Raw genomic sequence first — 13,186 nt, 5'->3', positions numbered from 1 at the left:
GGATCACGAGTCGGCCATTGGGCCCTTCGAGCCTGCTCCGCCATTCGATATGACCATGGCTGATCCTCTATCTCAATACCACATTTCCGCTCTCTCTCCATACGCTTTGTTGCCTTCTGTGTGGACAAATTTGTCTTTCTTAAATATATTCAGTGACTTGGCCTCCACAGTATCCTATGGTGGAGAATTCGACACGTTCACCACCCTCTGAGTGAAGAAATAGATTATTCCCAGTTTCACAGATCGGGGAGGAGCAGCGGACAGGCGTTCAGACTACAGAGAGGTAGGAATAGTCTGGATGTTCGGCGGTTCTTCTTTTCCCAGAGAGTACTGAGTCTCTGGAATGCAGTGCAGGCTGGTGTGGTGGGTGTTGACTCTCTCTTTGCCTTCTGGATGGATCTTGACCAGTTCTTGACTGAGGCAGAGATCGCATCATATAGAAGGTGAGTGGTTTTACAGTTAACCTACACATGGTCAGTGTGATCCACTGAACTCGATTCGATCGCCGGAGGGATTCGGGGAGGAATTTCCCAGAATTTCCCCTCCTTATTGGCGCTGGATTTGTTTCTGGTTTGTCGCCGCTCCCAGGAGATTACATGTTTCCGGTGGGAGGGGCGGGTGGTGTCGGTAGGAAGTGTCTGGTCACGATGCTCCAGGCATGTGGGGCAGGATTGATGAACCAACTGGTCTTTTCCTGACCATCATGTCCGTCTGTAACCCCAGCTGGACAAGGTGTTTTCAGTGAAGTGATCTTTAAACACAAAACCACACCTGGGGCAAGTCCTGCATCCGTCTATAGTGAAATTATACTCAATGCTGTCTGTGTCTCACCTTACCCTCCTCTGAAGCTCGGGGACTCGAAATATTCTTGCCGAACTCTGCCACAATGTGCCTGAGGATTTCTAGTCCCGTCCAACCGTAAGCAAAGTGACTGATAACGGGAGCGTTCGAAAAATGTGCCCTGAAATCGGAATGATGGTGACAGCACAGCCAAAGGAGTCTCTCCCCCTCTCCCACCCTTTCTTCTCAATGCCCCCTTTCTCATTGCTCTGAGTGCCGAGGCCTGGTTTCTTCCGTTCACCCACAATTATATCAGGTCCGCAAACTTCATGTTTAATTGTCTGTTTGGAGCAGAAAAGGAGATGAATTGAAGCCCAAAAAAAACCTTTTGTGGTCTCATAAAATGAAGGAGATCAGCTCTTCGTTGGAATGTGCTCCTATCTGGGGATGTAGCTCAGTGGGAGAGCGCGTGCTTTGCATCTATGAAGTCCTGGGTTCAATCCCCAGCATCTCTAAAGCTATTTTTTCACCAGAATTACCCACAGAAAGGCGAATCTTGGTTTCGGTGTGCCGCGAATTCCAACCTCTGAGGCTCCACAAGCATCAAATTGCCCCTGAGCAGGATTTCATCTCACGGTCTGCTCAGCAGCTCAGCTCAAAACAGCCACCGACTGATGGGAATGTGTGACGGTGCAATGTCCAGCGAGCAGTTCGAAGAACGGCGACCTGAAACAGAAATGCTGGTCGGCACAGCCCGAGGAGACTCTCCTCTCTCCCAGACTTTCTTCGCAACGCTCCCTTTCTCATTTCTCTGAGTGACGAGACCTGGTTTCTTCTGTTTACCCACCGGGTACGGTAGAATAGTGGTTAGGTGACTGGACGAGCAATCTGGAGACCTGAACTAATAATGTGGCGTCATGAATTCGAATCCCGCCACGGCAGCTGGGGAATTTAACATTAATTAATTAAATAAAATCTGGAATTAAAATACTTGTATCAGGTCCGCATACCTCAAAGCAGCTGAAAAGAGGAAATGCTTTTCAGCACATTAAATCCTCGGGTTTCCTTAGGAAAGTGAGGCACTCATTCCTTTTACACTTGGTTCGAGATCGTTATTATCTGGTGATGGAGCTCAGTGAAAGACCGCATGCTTCGCGTGTGTGAGGTCTCAGGTTCTATGCCCAAACACTTTACCTTTTGAATTCTGGTCAGTCGGCGGCTGTTATGAGCTGAGCTGCTGAGGGGACCGTGAGATGAAATCCTGCTTCGGGACAATTGAATGTTTGTCTCAGAAGTTGGAACTCGCTTCCCTCTGAAAGCACGATTCGTCTTTCTGTTGGACATTCTGGTGAAAATAAATGGTGGAGGTGTTAGATATTGAACCCAGAAATTTATACACGCAAAGCAGGCGCTATACCACTGAGCTGCAACCCCGAATCCAATAGACCTATAACCAAGGGTAGAAGAACTGGGTGTTCACTGTCTTAAGACCACCCAATGATTTACTGGGCTTAAAATCATCTCCTCTTGTGCTCCAAGCAGACAACAGCCACCTAGTCACGTAGCGGACGGTTGGGCGGGACGAGAAATTCTCAGGCACATTGCAGCAGAGGCCTGAAAGAATATTTCGAGCCCTTGAGCTTCAGAGGAGAATAACGTGAGACGCACAGACATTGAGTCTCGTTTCACTAAAGACAGACGCAGGACATGCCGCAGGAGTGGGTTTGTGTGACGATCGCTTCATTGAAAATACCTTGACGAGCTGGGGACGCACACGAACAAACGGAAATGACGGGCAGTAAAAGACCAGCTGGTCCATCAAGCCTGCCCCTCACTCCGGATGGCTGGAGCATCATTACTGACACTTACTCCCCCTCCCCCCGCCCGCAGCCATGGAATCTCCCGGAAGAGGCAAAGATCCTGAGAAAAAATCCTGTGCCTTTCGGGGATAGAATACACTGGAAAATTCATCCCCGATCCCCTCAAGTGATCGAAATCAGTCCAGGAGATCATATGGATCAGAAGCACGTTAATAGTAAATCCTCTTACTTTTTATATGTTGCGACCTCTTCCCCAGCCAAAAACCGGTCCAGTTCCCTGGAGAAGGCAGACAGAGAGTCAGCACCCACTACATCAGCCAGCAACGCATTGCAGAGGCTCACTACTCACTGGGAAAAGAAGAGCCGCCTCTCCACATTCTTCCTACCAAAATGCATCACTTCACACTTCTGTGATTATATTTCATCTGCCATGTATTTCCCATTTCACCAGTCTGTCCATGTCCTCCTGAAGACTGTTACTATCCTCCACATTATTTACTACTTTTGCGACTTTTGTTTCATCTGCAAACTTTGAAATGATACCCTCTATATCCAAGTCCAGGATATTAATATATATCATATCGAGCAGTGGTGCTAATAGTGACCCCTGGGGAACACCACTGTATACTTCTTTTCCAGTCTGAAAAAACACCATTCACCATTACTCTCTGCTTTCTGTCTCCTAGTCAATTTTGTATCCGCGCTGCCACTGTCCGTTTAATCCCATGGGTGACTACTGTTAGATCCGTGGGTTAAACTATCGCATCGTTAGATATTGGGCAGTGCAGAACACGAATATCCAGTTCAGATTATATGGGGAATTACTGTCACATCCCTGGGTTATACTGTGTTATTATTAGTTATGTGGCAGTCCAGAAACACGAATGTACAGTTCAGTTTAAAAAGGAATCTGTTGATGCATCCTTGCGTTACACTGTCATATTGTTAGAAAGTGGACAGTGCAGAATATGATTATCTAGTTCAGATTACACGGGGGAACTATAATTACATCCCTGGGTTACACGGTCGTGTTGTGAGATATTGGGTAGTGCAGAACCACGAATATTCAGGCCAGAATAGAGGGGGAGCTATTGTTACATTCGTGGATTGCATTATAGTATTGTGAGGTATTGGAGAGTGCAGAAACATGAATATCCTGTTCAGATTATAAAGAGATATTATTGTTACATTACTGGGCTACACTATCATGTTGTTAGGTATTCGGTAGTGCAGAAACATGAATGTCCAGCTCAGATTATAAGGAGGGAACTATTGTTACAGCCCTGGCTTACACTGTCATATTGTTAGATATTCGACAGTGCAGAAACATGAATATTCAGTTCCAATCATAAGGGGAACTATTGTTACATCCTTGAATTACACGATCATATTGTTAGACATTGGGCAGTGCAGGAACATGAATATCCAGTTTAGATTAGAAGGGGGAACTAATGTTACATCCCTGGGTTACACCGTCATATTGTTAGACACGGGGCAGCACACCGGCCTCCAGGATCATTCAAGCACGTCACAAATCACAATCTAGGAGAAACATGAAGCTTAGAGGATTACAGAACAGGGGCCCATCGTGTCAGTGCCAGCTCATGGTTAAAGCAATTCAAAATGTATGCAATGGCAAACTTTCTCCCAAGTGCCCTTTATCTTCATCAATTTCAAATATGTATTCAATTTTCTCTTAAATGATACAATGGTAAAAATTGCTATTGTACCTTTTCTGGTTATTCCATTCCCGATGGTAAAATATTCCATGCTCCAAAAAATCTCTGCGTGAAGAATTTAAAATTAAACTCTTTCATGATGAGCTGGAATTGTTGACCTCTTGTCACTGATACTAACAACCAGAGGATAAAGTAATTGTCTGTTACTCTATCACTGATCCTCACAACCAGAGGATACAGTAATTCTCTATTACTCTATCACTGATCCTCACGACCACACGATACAGTAATTCCCCATTACTCTATCATTGATCCTCACAACCAGAGGATACAGTAATTCTCTATTACTCTATCACTGATCCTCACAACCAGACCATACAGTAATTCGCTATTACTGTATCACTGATCCTCACAACCAGAGGATACAGTAATTCCCGATTACGTTATCACTGATCCTCACAACCAGAGGATACAGTAATTCTCTATTACTCTATCACTGATCCTCACAACCAGAGGATACAGTAATTCTCTATTACTCTATCACTGATCCTCACAACCAGAGGATACAGTAATTCTCTATTACTCTATCACTGCTCCTCACAACCAGACGATGCAGTAATTCTCTATTTCTCTATCACTGATCCTCACACCAGAGGATACAGTAATTCTCTATTACTCTATCACTGATCCTCACACCAGAGGATACAGTAAATCTCTATTGCTCTATCACTGATCCTCACACCAGAGGATACAGTAATTCCCTATTACTCTATCATTGATCCTCACAACCAGAGGATACAATAATTCCCTATTACTCTATCACTGATCCTCACAACCAGGCGATGCAGTAATTCTCTCTTACTCTATCAGTGATGCTCACAACCAGAGGATACAGTAATTCTCTATTACTCTATCGCTGATCCTCACAACCAGGCGATACAGTAATTCTCTGTTACTCTATCACTGATCCTCACACTAGAGGATACATAATTCTCTATTACTCTATCACTGATCCTCACAACCAGAGGATACAGTAATTCTCTATTACTCTATCACTGATCCTCACAACCAGAGAATACAGTAATTCTCTGTTACTCTATCACTGATCCTCACACTAGAGGATACAGTAATTCTCTATTACTCTATCACTGATCCTCACAACCAGGCGATACAGTAATTCTCTATTACTCTATCACTGATCCTCACAACCAGAGGATACAATCATTCTCTATTACTCTATCAAACAACTTCATGATTCGAAATTTAAGTTTCCTCTCCTCCATTTCCATCGAAAAATTCCCGGAATTTCACGTCTTTCCTCATACAGCTTCCCTTCCCTGGCCTCATTCGAGGCAATGAACATTGTGCTTTCTATGCGTTGAGTGCAGTTTCTATAATGGCCGTCAAAACTGCAGACTGTACTCTGGATCTACGGGCTTTAACCAAAGAGAGTCACTCATAAAGCTGCATCATATTAAGAGAGTAGGAATAAATGGGTCTTTTGAAACAGAGCGCAGGAATAAATGGGTCTTTTTCGGGGTGGCAGGCGGTGACTGGTGATGTGCCCCAGGGATCAGTGCTTAGGCCCCAACTATTCACAATATATATCAATCATTTGGGTGAGGAAACCAAATGTAATATTTCCAAGTTTTCTGACGACACAAAACTTGGTGGGATTGTGAGTTGTGAGGAGGATGCAAAGAGGCTTCAAGGCGAATTAGGCAAGTTGAATGAATGGGCAAATACATGGCAGATGCAGTATAACGTGACGGAAGCAAAAACAGAAAGGCACAGTATTATGTTAATGATGATCAATTGGGAAATGTTGATGTACAAAGGGACATGGGTGTCCTTGTACAACAGTCACTGAAAGCAAACATGCAGGTGCAGCAAGCAGTTCGGAAGGCGAATGGTATGTTGGCCTTCATTACAAGAGGATTTGAGTACAGGATCGAGGATGTCTTACAGCAGTTTTACCCGTCCTTGGTGAGACCACACCTGGAGTATACTGTGCAGTTTTGGTTTCCTTACCTAAGAAAGGATATACTTGCCATAGAGGGAGTGCAGAGAAGGTTCACCAGACTGGTTCCTGGGATGGCAGGACCGTCGCATGAGGAGAGATTGGGTGAACTAGGCCTGTATTCACGAGCGTTTCGAAGAATGAGAGGGGATCTCATTGAAAGGTATAAAGTTCTGATTGAATGCAGGGAGGATGTTTCCTCTGGCTGAGGGGTCACAGTCTCAGGATACGGGGTAGGACATTTAGGACTGAGATGAGGAGAAATTTATTCACTCAGAGGCTGGTGAACATGCAGAATTCTCTACCACAGAAGGCTGTGGAGGCCAAGTCACTGAATATATTAAAGAAGGAGCTCGATAGATTTCTAGACACAAAAGGCATCAAGGGGTATGGGGAGAGAGCGGGTATATGGTATTGAGAGAGAGGATCAGCCATGATCATATTGAATGGCGGAGCAGGCTCGAAGGGCCCAATGGCTTACTCCTGCTCCTGTTTTCTATGTTTATATGTTCCTATCAGCCCGAGCCAGAAGTAAACCAGGTTTTACCAAAGAGAGAAAAGACAAATAACTAATAAACCTTCACCCTGGTCACTGTAACTGGTCTCATTATACATAGACGACTCCCTAAAGGCTGCCTCCGCAGTCCATTTGTCCCATTTTTGACAGCCCTGCCTTCAGCGATATCCATGCACTAGAATGCCCTCTATTGCAATGCGATGGTTGTAGATAAACCGAGTTATGTTGTTCGAACAATACAGTGTCCACAAGTAATGGCCAATGTTAATTTATCTCAACAAGTCCGTCTATTATATAAATCTTTTTCTGGTACAAAAATATTAGCCCAGAAATTACATTTGTTCATTCAGTGGACAACTAATGAACACAGTCCAATGAAAGTTAACAACAACTCGCATTCACAGACCGCCTTTAATGTAATAAACATTCCCAGGGGGCTTCACGGAGGGGTGGGTAAAAACGGGCACTAAAGGAATAAGAAGATATCAGGAGGACTGGTGAAAAAACCTTGGTCAAAGAGTGGGTGTAAGGAGGGTGTAAAATGAAGAGAAGCAAATGGACAGACGGAGGGAATAAGGTTGGTTTTTGAAAGTAGAATTTAGTTGTCTGAAGGAATGGCCGCCAATGGTGAGATGAAGAGAGTGGAGGATGGTAAAATATAACAATAACTACTTGTATTTATACAGCGGATTTAACATAGATTAATATCCTAAGGCGATTTACTGAAGTATAATCGGACAAAAATGGACCCCCGGCCAAAGAAGGAGATATTAGGAGGGATAACAAAATCATGAAGCAAGGGATTAGTAATGTTGGTTAAGGGATAAATATTATCCAGGAAAGCAGGATAACTCCCCTGTTCTTTTTCCAATACTTCTGTGGAATCTTTTACATCTACTTGAGAGGGCAGATAGGTTTTCCGTTTAACATGTCCTAAGAAAGTGAACACCTGCGACAGTCCAGTGCTCCCTCAGTGATGCACTGCAATGTCAGCCTGAATTATGTGTTCAAGTCTCTGTGACTGAACTCATAACCTTCTAACTCAGAAGCGAGACTGCTGCCAGTGAACCACGGCTGAAACCTGAAAGGTGGAGAGGGAGATAGAGTGGCATAGAGTGGGAATCCTGGAGCGTGGATATGGCTGAAGGCACGGCTGTCAAAAGTAGGGCAAATGGACTGAGGCTGCACAAGCGGCCACAGGTGGAGGAGCAGAGTCTTTGGCAGGGGCTGCGGGGCTGGATGAGGTTACAGAGATAGGGAGGGGTGAGGCCCCGGTGGATTTAAGTGTATGAAAGAATAAAAATAAACTACAGGCTTAGGAGACTGGAAGCAATTGAGGATTTGGATGATTAGTGATGGACTCTCCAATCAAAAAGAGAGGAGAATGGATGAAATCAGTAGAAATGATGTGGAGATTGTGGGGTCAAAGATCATGACTTCCCAATTTTTTACTGGCTGAATTCGTGGCTCATCTAAACAGAATGTCGCTCTGACAACACAAAGAAGTTGGAAGTCCAGCTGAAAACTGGTCCATGTCTGTGGACAATGTCACCAAAGGGCAGCATGTAGATGAGGAAGAGGAGGGAGCAAAGGATTGAACCTTTGGAGACATCAGATATAACGGTGATAGGGTGGGAAGAGAAGCTTCTCCTGGCTATGATCAGATAGGTGAGTGGAACCAAGCGAGGGATGTCCCACCAAAAGAGGCCAACGATCGATGAATGAGGAGGTGACGGGTGGGTTTCCTGTAGGTGTTGAGGAGAGGGCGGAGATTGGGAGAGGTGGGCCATGGATGAAAATGTGAACTATTGGGCGATCAGGAACTAGGAGTCAGTGAGGGTCAGTGAGGCCGAGCAGGACCTGCTGCTGGTTGGAAGGTGGAGGGCGGGTGGCCGCCAGGAGTGAACTGGAGGAATGGGGTCTGGAGGGGACAGAGGCATTGATGAGGGTTTCAATGACAATTGGCTGAGGAATGAATGAAGGCGGGTGAGGGAAGCGGGTTTACACCGGACCAATTTACTGGAGCCATCAACCAATGTAAAATAAACGGGTAAACATCTGCAGTAAAATAACGGAGAGAGGAATGGCAATAAAGCTCGTTCAGTGTCCAACCCCCAATATCACCCACTGTCATTTCTCGGCTACAATCCTCAACGTGCCCTTTAATTGTACCTGTGCCAGAGGCTCAAAATTCATATTTTGACCGAGAATCTGCAGGAACAGTGAAACGGGTCTGTTTGTGCCCCTGGATTCAGTGTACATTCAGAGAAATCGGTAAAATTTACAGATGAATCGTCAGGAGTGAACATGATCAATACAATTATATGAAAACTGTAAATGTAGCCGCTCATTGTTGTTGGACCAGTCCTTTCTGAGCACAGCTTTTAACTTTATTCCTGAGAGATGTCTCATTTAGATAATGTTCTGGACATTGAGATGTTTGCGATATATCCACGTCATTATTTACATTGGAGACAAAGCTGCTGATGCAATGTATTTGTTCAGGTGACTGTAAGTAATAGCAATGATCCAGGGTATAACCGTGTCAGTGGAGATTCATCCTCTGTATAAATCAGGGCTTGTTGCAATGTATCAGTTCAGAGTGCCTGCCGGAGCTGCGGTTTTCAGTTCAACAGAAGTCACTGCTTCTCACAGAAATGGGATATTCAGCAATTTTTCAGATTGAACGGATTTACTATCCTGTTCTTGCAGCCATTGGAGTTCCAGGTAAGCCGTTATATCATCTGTGAATATTGTAAATCGGTGTTAACTGTGCTGCTGTACTTGGTTAATTATTTTTTCTCCCACCATGTTTTACACAGCCAGCCGTTCTCTTATTTCAGTTGAATGATAGATTGTTTAAAGTCTCTGCTCTTTCGGTCTTGTAAGAGCTGTGTTATATCTGTAATGAACATTGTATTTCCAACCCTGGCACTGTTACTGAACTCTTCTTTGTACTGAATATACTGTTGATTAATGGTATGTCCTTAACTTCAAAACGTTCAGTCTTGTAACAGCTGAATTATATCTGTTATGATCTTTACATATCCAACACAGTCATTGTTACTGGATTATTCGCTGCACTGAATTTATTGTGGAATAACGGTCCATCCTTCGGTCCTGTCGCAATTGCATTATTTCTGCCGTGAACACTGTTTATCCAACCCTGGCATTGTTACTGGATTATTCTCTGTACTGAATGTATTGCAATCAGGTGTGTGGGCTAAGAGCTGGTATCAGACCATCAGGAGCTGGAACAGTTTCATGTTGTGAAATATATTTCCATAAATGTGTTTTCAGTGATTGATAATGAGACAGCTCACGGTCTCAGTGTTGCAAGGAGGCAGTGCAATGTCCTCCCTCCACAATAACATGTTTCAGTTTAACTGGGATTTCAATCTACTTATTGTTTATCACTGTTATGAAATATTTCGTTATGTGTGTGTCTGTCCCAGCTCCAGATGTCTGGCTGCTGAACTGAGTTTGCTGCTGATTCTTTCATATCTCAATATCTGCTTCACTGTGGATGAATTCACTGTAAAATGCAATGTTTTGAAGTTATGTTGTATCAGTTTGAACTTTATCTGTTGGAATCAGGAGCCTTTCTATTTATCTGTAGATTATAAATTGCAGCGGTGATGTTGGCGTTTTGTTAATTGAACAATGCCGCCATCTAACGCTGTACTTTATAATTACAGGAGAAGGAATTTCAATCATTGTGAGGTGTGTCTGGAACAGGCATTCGATTCTGTTTATTCCATACATTGTAGATGAAGTGAACAGTGTAGGTGAACAGGTGGCGACTTGGATGGTCTGAAGAAACATTCACAGAGACTTCACCATTTAACAAACTGACACTAAGAATAGGCTCGTTGGAACACGGGGCTGGTGAAGAGAAAGCAGGCGCAGGATGTTAGGATTTACTCGGATGTGAAAAGCGGCATAGAGAGAGAGTAGAGAGAGTGCGGAGAGCTGGAGATGGGCGTTAGAGAACGCGAATGAGATGGAAAACGAAAGGGGGAGAGAAGGATCGAGAGGAATAGAGAGAGACAGAGAGAGACGCATGGAGAATGAGGGAGAGAGAGAGAGAGATACACACACACAGAATGGGACAGAGGGGGAGAGAGACAGAGCGACAGCGATGTGAATAATTCACCGGAATGAATTACTGAAAAATCCAGTACAATTATGAAAATGAAATGTGAATTGAAGGTGTTATTATGATGTTGTCAGATTGTGAGAGTTTTATTGTACTCTCTCCGGGTGTGTTTATCACTATCAGGTCCTCAGTCTGTTTATGTGAATATTCCGTTCACTTGTTTACTGACTGAATAAATAAACAAAACTGAAATGTATTTTATGAATAAAATCAGTGATTTCTTGATAGCATTGAATTATTAGGATGCTGTATTCTAGAAGCCATGTGTCAGCTTCAAAGAACGAGGTTAATTTAATAATTGGATTTTAATTTAATTTTAATTGAATGTGCAAAGTGAATTTATTGGAAATATTATGCAACCAATAACCACAAAAAATAAAATTTGAATTCATTAATTGCCTTGTGTTACTGGGACGAGTAGATTAGATTTCCTCCAACTGCAGTCTCTCCCGGTGAATCCCAGCCTCTCCTCCCGCTTCAATGAATTCTCTGCCTCCTTATTAATTCTTTCATTTTATCCGCTTTTCCAAACCACGTGCTCCTGTCTCCCCTCCAGTTCTTATGCCATTTTCCTTGTCTCCCTCCGAATCTCACTTACTGGCTCGGCCTCCAACAGCCTCTTCCAATCCGATCCGAAGCCTCAAACTCACCGCCATGGATGTCAGTCTTCCCCGTCTTGTGCCAGCCCCTGTCGGCTCTCTTCACCCAGAGGAACAAACCAGCAGTACCTCCCCCTGTCTCATCACCTTCCAGGCTCTCAGTCACTTTCCCGTCCATCTGGAGCCCAAATTCGGATTTAATCTATTGGATTCACTGTCCGTAAAACCCCTTCTCCCTTGTCCACCGGCTCTGCGCCCTCTCTCGTCTCTTTGAGTGGATCCGGTGCTCACTTTATTCACTTTCTGTATCAATTTCCCAATTCATTGTTTATAATTGTGTTTAAAAACATTTCTCTGCCCGAAAGCGCTGCCCAGGTCAGTGAATCAGTTTCCACCGTTTGATGCAGCAACAAAGCTGGAAATTTCACCCCAGATCATCTCAAACTGCTGCTTTGTCTCCAGGTCTGATCAGTAATTTCTCTCCTTCCATTTCTCTCTCTTACAGTTAACTTGGTGGCGATTGTGATCCTGTCCCGAGGAAAGTGCGGCCTCTCCAAATGTGTCACTCGCTACCTGGTGGGAATGGCGGCGGCCGATCTCCTGGTCATTGTCACTGATGTGATATTGAGGGTGATTGGTAGGATTTATTTCCCAGTTTCATTCTTGACCATTACCCCCGTGTGCCGTCTTATTGTCACCATGACTTTTTCAGCCACAGTCGCCTCTGTCTGGTTCACAGTGGTTTTCACCTTTGATCGATTTGTGGCCATTTGTTGTCAGAAGCTGAAAACTAAATATTGCACCGAGAAAACGGCGGCTGTTGTTATCGGGGTGGTGAGTGCGCTGAGCTGTTTACTAAACATTCCCTGGTACTTTGTATTTGATCCGGAATATATAATGGACAATGTACCCCGGGGTTGTGTCTGGAAACCGACCTTTTTCACTTCACCCACATGGACAGCGTTTGACTTGTTTCATCTTGTGTTAATGCCTTGTCTCCCATTCATTCTGATTTTGCTGTTCAATGTTCTCACCGCCAGGCACATTTTAGCGGCCAGTAGAGTCCGCAGGGGACTCCGGGGCCGCAGCAATGGAGAGAATCACAAGGATCCAGAGATGGAGAACCGAAGGAAATCCATCATTTTACTCTTCAGTATATCAGGCAGTTTTATATTGTTATGGAGCACATTCGTTTTTTATGTTATCTCTCTGCATACAAAAAACGCCCAGTACTATACGGCCAGTGACATTGAGTCAGCCGGATTCATGCTTCAACTTCTCAGTTCCTGCACCAACACGTGTATTTATGCTGTGACCCAGACTAAATTCAGAGAGGAGCTGAAGAACGGGGTGAAATACCCACTGAATCTAATTGTTACATTAGTTAAATCATAGAAACGTCTCAAGACTTTTCATCCGAAATTGCATAAAACGTCAATGAGAGTGGATTTTCCGGTTTGGCGGTGGTGTAAGTCGGCGGTAGCTGATCGGCCGCCTGTTATTCACTGCGCCTGATTTTACTATCTATTGACATCAATGAGCTCACTAAAGTAACTGATATCAATCCAATACTTCAAATAAATTTGGAAACAGCGGACAGGAATTATATTTT

The sequence above is a fragment of the Heptranchias perlo genome, unplaced genomic scaffold (assembly GCF_035084215.1).
Source record: "Heptranchias perlo isolate sHepPer1 unplaced genomic scaffold, sHepPer1.hap1 HAP1_SCAFFOLD_60, whole genome shotgun sequence".
Classification (NCBI taxonomy): domain Eukaryota; kingdom Metazoa; phylum Chordata; class Chondrichthyes; order Hexanchiformes; family Hexanchidae; genus Heptranchias; species Heptranchias perlo.
The sequence above is the reverse complement of the archived record's forward strand: the minus strand, read 5'-3'. Positions refer to the sequence as shown.